Source organism: Neoarius graeffei, chromosome 11 (assembly GCF_027579695.1).
Source record: "Neoarius graeffei isolate fNeoGra1 chromosome 11, fNeoGra1.pri, whole genome shotgun sequence".
NCBI lineage: Eukaryota > Metazoa > Chordata > Actinopteri > Siluriformes > Ariidae > Neoarius > Neoarius graeffei.
This window is the reverse complement of record NC_083579.1, coordinates 64,134,073-64,142,072: the sequence shown is the minus strand read 5'-3', so window position 1 is coordinate 64,142,072 and position 8,000 is coordinate 64,134,073.

Genomic DNA, 8,000 nt, shown 5'->3' with positions numbered 1-8,000 from the left:
TGGACCCACTCCGCGGTTCCTGCTGGTAAGTGGGCGATGAACTGTTTCAGTACCACCTGGTCGACGATTCCCTCGGCGTCGTGATCGTTGGCCCTCAACCACCGCCAGCAGGCGTCCCGGAGCTGCTGGCTGAACGCGAACGGCCGGCCGACTTCCTCCAATCGCAGCGCGCGGAAGCGCTGGTGCTGTTGTTCCGGTGTGCGCCCCACGCGCTGGAGGACGGCCCGGCAGAAGTCCGCGTAGGCGAGCTGGCGGTCGGCGGGGAGCTGTAGCGTGGCCAGCTGTGCCTCTCCCGTTAGCAGGGGGAGGAGGTGCGCCGCGCGCTGCTCCATCAGCCACCCCGAGGCTTCGGCGACCTGTTCAAACAATGTGAGGAATGCCTCGGGGTCATCCTGCGGGCCCATCTTGGTGACAGTGAGGGGAGACGGGCCCGCGGCCGGAGCGCTGGTGGACCCCGCCGACGTGAGGAGATGCCGGAACGCCTCGCGATCTTCCTGCTGGGCCAGCACCAGGGCTTCGAAGCGCCGCTCTTGTTCCTTTCGGAGTGTGACGAGCGCCTGGTGCTGGCTTTGCTGAGCCGTGGCAAGGGCGTGGACCAGATCGGCGAACGGGGAGGATTCCATGGGGCTGCTGGGTTGGTGCTCCACTCTCCCGGGTTTCAGCACCACTGCAGCGGTTCAGTATTGGTGGGTGGAGCACAGAGGACGGCAGGACAGAGATCAGGTTCAAAATAGCGTTTATTGCTAGACTTTTCAGTTTAACAATACTTCACTCACTCAAACAGACACACACACAACTGGCATCTTGTTCAGGGCTGAGCTCCTTCCGCTCTCGCTCTCCCTCCTGATATAGGGCGCGGTCACTGGGAAGACACACAAACACAGGTTAATTGCTCTCAGGTGTAGTGATTCTGCCACTTACCTTCCCTGACTCCGCCCTCCTGTCACAGACCGGCGCTTGACCATGCCCCCGCTGCCACAGTGTTGTAGGAAATATTTCAAATATTTTAAAATAACAGTACATCCAGGACTGTTTCATTCCATGTATTACTACAGCAGTTTGCCAATTAAAAAAAATTATTGATGAAAGACATCATACTTTTCACAACTTATAATTACAGTTAATGTTGTGAAATGGCCACAAAACAAGTTAGTTCCTTTCATCACTTGCCTCACTAACCTTTCTTTTTCTCTCTCTTGAAGTAATAAGAAAAATTAAAAAAGTAATAATACTAAAAACACATTAAAACACAGCATGTCATGTTACAAAGAAATCAGAAATTCCTCTCCCCTTAAGATTGTCCTGTGGTGGAAAACTTACTAATAAAAGCATCATAGCACAAAGATCATCATCATCATCACATGGTAGATCGAGCAGCACAATGAACGCTCTCTCTCCTAGTTAAGATGCTCTTAGGCTTAAGAGGCTTTTGGGAAACCCACCCCTGATTGGTAGAAAACACTGACATTGGAGACTCCTTCCATTACATTAAATAAATGTCTCCTTACAAAAAAACCATCATTTTAACAATTATATGCCTTTCTTTGTTACATAACATGCTTTTAATCTCTTTATTATTAGCCTTAGATGATGTATAGTGACCCTGTGAATGAACTGTTATCACTACAATGCATTGGAATGTGCACATTCATATAAACCTCTCATTTGAATTACAGTTGGCACTTCTATTTAAAAAAAAAAAAGATTTGTTTATTGGCCACCAATTGCATAGTGTGCTTTCCATATAGTTCCCTGTCGATGAGCTGTTATAACTAAAACAATAACATATTAGAAAAAGCATATTAATATGAATCTGTTATTTGAATCAAAGCCAGGATTATTTTCAGAGCTGCTCTTACAGAACATTAAATCAACACTTTCTTACTGGCCAGATTTGAGAGTTCAACACTGCTGTGGTATGTCAGTTAAAATTAACACAGAGCTTAGCATATAATTTAAATAAATTATTGTATAGTTTTGCTTCATATATATACACACATTTTCTTCCGCTTATCTGAAGTCGGGTCGCGGTGGCAGCAGGCTAAGCAGGGTATTCCAGGCGTCCCTCTCTCCAGCAACACTTTCCAGTTCCTCCTGGGGGATCCCAAGGTGCTCCCAGGACAGATGAGCTATATAATCTCTCCAGCGTGTCCTGGGTCTACCCCAAGGTCTCCTCCCAGTTGGACGTGCCTGGAAAACTTCCAAAGGAAGGTGCCCAGGAGGCATCCTAATCAGATGCCCGAACCACCTCAGCTGACTCCTTTTGACATGAAGGAGCAGCGGCTCTACTCTGAGATCCCTCCAGATGTCTGAGCTCCTCACCCTATCTCTAAGGGTGAGCCCAGCCACCCTATGGAGCAAGCTCATTTCAGCCGCTTGTGTCCACGATCTCATCCTTTCGGTCACTACCCAAAGCTCATGACCATAGATGAGGGTTGGAACATACACTGACTGGTAAATCGAAAGCTTTGCCTTCCAGCTGAGCTCCCTCTTCCCCACGATGGACCGGTACAACGCTGGCATTACTGCGGATGCCTCCCCAATCTGCCTGTCCATCTCACGCTCCATTTGACCATCACTTGTGAACAAAACCCCGAGATACTTGAACTCCTTGACTTGGGATAACAACTCACTCCCAACCTGGAGGGAGCACTCCACCATTTTCCAGCAGAGAACCATGGCATATATATATATATATATATATATATATATATATATATATATATATATATATATATATATATATATATATACAACCCCAGTTCCAAAATAGTTGGGACAAAGTACAAATTGTAAATAAAAACGGAATGCAATGATGTGGAAGTTTCAAAATTCCATATTTTATTCAGAATAGAACATAGATGGCATATCAAATGTTTAAACTGAGAAAATGTATCATTTAAAGAGAAAAATGAGGTGATTTTAAATTTCATGACAACAACACATCTCAAAAAAGTTGGGACAAGGCCATGTTTACCACTGTGAGACATCCCCTTTTCTCTTTACAACAGTCTGTAAACGTCTGGGGACTGAGGAGACAAGTTGCTCAAGTTTAGGAATAGGAATGTTAACCCATTCTTGTCTAATGTAGGATTCTAGTTGCTCAACTGTCTTAGGTCTTTTTTGTTGTATCTTCCGTTTTATGATGCGCCAAATGTTTTCTATGGGTGAAAGATCTGGACTGCAGGCTGGCCAGTTCAGTACCCGGACCCTTCTTCTACGCAGCCATGATGCTGTAATTGATGCAGTATGTGGTTTGGCATTGTCATGTTGGAAAATGCAAGGTCTTCCCTGAAAGAGACGTCATCTGGATGGGAGCATATGTTGCTCTAGAACCTGGATATACCTTTCAGCATTGATGGTGTCTTTCCAGATGTGTAAGCTGCCCATGCCACATGCACTAATGCAACCCCATACCATCAGAGATGCAGGCTTCTGAACTGAGCACTGATAACAACTTGGGTCATCCTTCTCCTCTTTAGTCCGAATGACACGGTGTCCCTGATTTCCATAGAGAACTTCAAATTTTGATTCGTCTGGCCATAGAACAGTTTTCCACTTTGCCACAGTCCATTTTAAATGACCCTTGGCCCAGAGAAGACGTCTGCGCTTCTGGATCATGTTTAGATACGGCTTCTTCTTTGAACTATAGAGTTTTAGCTGGCAACGGCGGATGGCACGGTGAATTGTGTTCACAGATAATGTTCTCTGGAAATATTCCTGAGCCCATTTTGTGATTTCCAATACAGAAGCATGCCTGTATGTGATGCAGTGCCGTCTAAGGGCCTGAATATCACGGGCACCCAGCATGGTTTTCCGGCCTTGACCCTTACGCACAGAGATTCTTCCAGATTCTCTGAATCTTTTGATGATATTATGCACTGCAGATGATGATATGTTCCAACTCTTTGCAATTTTACACTGTCGAACTCCTTTCTGATATTGCTCCACTATTTGTCGGCGCAGAATTAGGGGGATTGGTGATCCTCTTCCCATCTTTACTTCTGAGAGCCGCTGCCACTCCAAGATGCTCTTTTTATACCCAGTCATGTTAATGATCTATTGCCAATTGACCTAATCAGTTGCAGTTTGGTCCTCCAGCTGTTCCTTTTTTGTACCTTTAACTTTTCCAGCCTCTTATTGCCCCTTTCCCAACTTTTTTGAGATGTGTTGCTGTCATGAAATTTCAAATGAGCCAATATTTGGCATGAAATTTCAAAATATCTCACTTTCAACATTTGATATGTTGTCTATTTTCTATTGTGAATACAATATCAGTTTTTGAGATTTGTAAATTATTGCATTCCGTTTTTATTTACAATTTGTACTTTGTCCCAACTTTTTTGGAATTGGGGTTGTATATATATATATATATATATATATATATATATATATATATATATATATATATATATATATATATATAAAACTTTTTTTTAATATCACATTCATTCGTAACTGCTTTCACAATACTCCCTGTTATGAAAGAGCAGCCCATAACAAGCACTGACTTTTCATTTCAAAGAAAATCAGTCTTTCATGATTCAAAAAAATGTTCCACACTATGATTAGTCAAGAGAGACAGACCAAGAGTTGAAAGCAAGGAAAAACTTCCATCCATCCATCCATTCATTATCTGTAGCCGCTTATCCTGTCCTACAAGGTTGCAGGCAAGCTGGACCCTATAAAGAAAACCTAGCCTGAGTAAATATATAAAACTTGCAGAATGTCTGACATGAAAAGAAAAAAAAGTTCATCGAAGTTCCACTTAAATACAAGCAAAAGCTCCTTGGAACAAGTTGAGGCTTGTAAGTATGGAACCATATTGCATGACACAGCTTTCATAACTACAGTATATACAATGAAAATCTCTTTATGTTTTATTGCCTTTTTTTGCAGTCCTTCACATCTGTCAAAAATGCATGAATCACCTTCCACAAGTAATGCAATACAGATAAGCAGTATATTACTATCCCCTCATAATGCGACTTGACATTTAAATTCAAAGAGAAAACAAACTGATGTTGGACCGTGACTGAAGATCTAACAACTGACTGAGACAAATAAGCACAACTGCACAGAATAAGGCAAATTGTTCTAATTAAGTTGGGTCTTTTCTCGGTTTTCTTATTGGACATGGAGCTGAAATGGATGAACTGAAACAGAACATCCATCCATCCATTACCGCTTATCCTGTTCAGGGTCGTGGGCAAGCTGGAGCCGATCCCCAGCTGACTATGGGTGAGAGGCGGGGTACACCCTGGACAAGTCGCCAGATCATCACAGGGCTGACACACAGAGACAAACAACAATTCACACCTACGGTCAATTTAGAGCCACCAGTTAACCTAACCTGCATGTCTTTAGCACCCGGAGGAAACCCACGCAGACACGGGGAGAACATGCAAACTCCACACAGAAAGGCCCTCATCGGCCGCTGGGCTCGAACCCCGGACCTTCTTGCTATGAGGTGACAGTGCTAACCACTACACCACCATGCCGCCCTGAAACGGAACAATGTATTACTAATATCACTAAAAGGAAACACACAGAAGCAAGAGAGAGAAAGAAAGACTCACTAACAAGTGGTTTTCTTATGGCCACGTGGTTAGGGTTAAACAGTCATGACCAACCCTAACGCATGTGTGTGGGTGTGGGTGGGTGAGTGTGGGTGTGTTTCTATAAGTTGTTGTTGTAATAATAGCAATATAGATGTCTAGTGACTTGCACCATGATAATGCATAGAATAAGATGCCAGAATGGGCATACTGACAGTAATTATCCAAACAAGCTTATAAAATACTGTGTGTCATATTTCCATTCAAAGGAAAACTGAACACTGGAAATACAGTCTGCAAATGTGGCAAGATGTTGATTGGCCATTGTAGCTCGGACAATATCCCCTTTGTGATGAATCAGTGAAATTGCTGTACACTTTAATTTTCATTCTGAAAATTAGATGAACCACCTTCAAATGATATCCTGCAGGTCACACTTCTTATGAAGCTATTCGTCACTACATGGTGGTGTAGTGATTAGCACTGTCGCCTCACAGCAAGAAGGTTCTGGGTTCAAGCCCAGCAGCCGACGATGGCCTTTCTGTGCAGGATTTGCATGTTCTCCTCATGTCTGTGTGGGTTTCCTCCAGGTGCTCTACAGTTCAAAGACATGCGGTTAGGTCAACATGGGGCAGCCATGGCCTGAGGTTGGGCTGAAGTGCTCTTGAGCAAAGGGCACCTAACACACACACAACTGCTCCCCCAGCGCTGTAACATAGTTGCCCACTGCTCTGGGTATGTGTGTGTGCTCACTGCTCACTTGTGTGTGTTCACTGCTTCAGATGGGTTAAATGCAGAGGTTAAATTTCACTGTGTGCTTAAGTCTGTGCTTGAGTGTACGTGTGAGAAATAAAGGCTTCTTGGCTTCTTATGAAGATATTCATCATTTGATCTGAGGCTTTGCTACATGCATTTGCTGCATGATTTTTTGAAAGTTCAGCAATACTCAGGGATCACTGGGTTCCACGTCAATGTATTCCTTATTGACATTTTTGGAATAGGCGGCACGGTGGTGTAGTGGTTAGCACTGTCGCCTCACAGCAAGAAGGTCCGGGTTCGAGCCCCGCGGCCGGCGAGGGCCTTTCTGTGTGGAGTTTGCATGTTCTCCCCGTGTCCGCGTGGGTTTCCTCCGGGTGCTCCCACAGTCCAAAGACATGCAGGTTAGGTTAACTGGTGACTCTAAATTGACCGTAGGTGTGAATGTGAGTGTGAATGGTTGTCTGTGTCTATGTGTCAGCCCTGTGATGACCTGGCGATTTGTCCAGGGTGTACCTCGCCTTTCGCCCGTAGTCAGCTGGGATAGGCTCCAGCTTGCCTGCGACCCTGTAGAACAGGATAAAGCGGCTAGAGATAATGAGATGAGATGAGATGAGATGAGACATTTCTGGAATAGATCATGCATGGATTTCTTTGCAGTTCTGAATCGCAGTAGGGTGTCACCATTCAAATAAAAAAAAAAGAAAAAGAATGTAGGATAGGGCTGATGATGAAGGATGAAGGATCAGACGCTATGACTAAAATATTTTACCAAAGTTCCACCACATCTCGCAGGAACTGTTCAGTGTGGGCAGCTGCACACAGCTTCGTCTGGAACTGCCTCAAAGATATACCATACCTTCTGTGAATACACTTGAAGTGAATTAATGTGACTAGATTAAAAAGAGTTCTAGATTAAAAAAAAAGTTATCACCACATACTGCGTTTCATATACTGTTTCAGTCTCTGGCAAAAGAATGCCTGCAGACATGGAACACAGGGAAAGAATGCTATCATAAGCTTTTTCGGATGTGTCCTTTGCAGATCAGAATATTTCATGATCAATGAAAGCACTTTCTTCTGCTCCAAATAGCCCTTTATTGTAGCCATTTGCAAGGAACATGCAGGTTAGGGTAATTGGTGGCTCTAAATTAACCATAGGTGTGAATGTGAGTGTGAATGGTTGTTTGTCTCTATGTGTCAGCCCTGCAATGATCTGGCGACTTGTCCAGGGTGTACGCTGCCTCTCACGCATAGTCAGCTGGGATAGGCTCCAGCTTGCCCGCGACCCTGTACAGGATATGCGGCTACAGATAATGGACGGATGGTTCTGGAATGTCTATGAAGCAAGTTAATTCCTGTTATCATTCAAATTATTATTTTTACACTGTTTTGATTGGCTGAGCGAACTGCAAATAACTTTCTACAAATGGTCTGCTCATTATGGTGGAAAGCCATTTTTCAGCAAATAATTTAATTTGTCACATAGTTTGTGACAGGGGAAGAATACAGGGCAAAGTCCCAACTGATTTCCAACCACCGTTGGTATAGATTTTTTGCACTGGATGCCCTTCCTGATGCAACCCTCCCCAAGCTTTCCAGGCTTGGGACTGGCACTAAGCATGTGCTGTCTTGTACAGCCTCAGTGGCTGGGTATTTTACCTAATCTGCATGTCTTTGAACTGT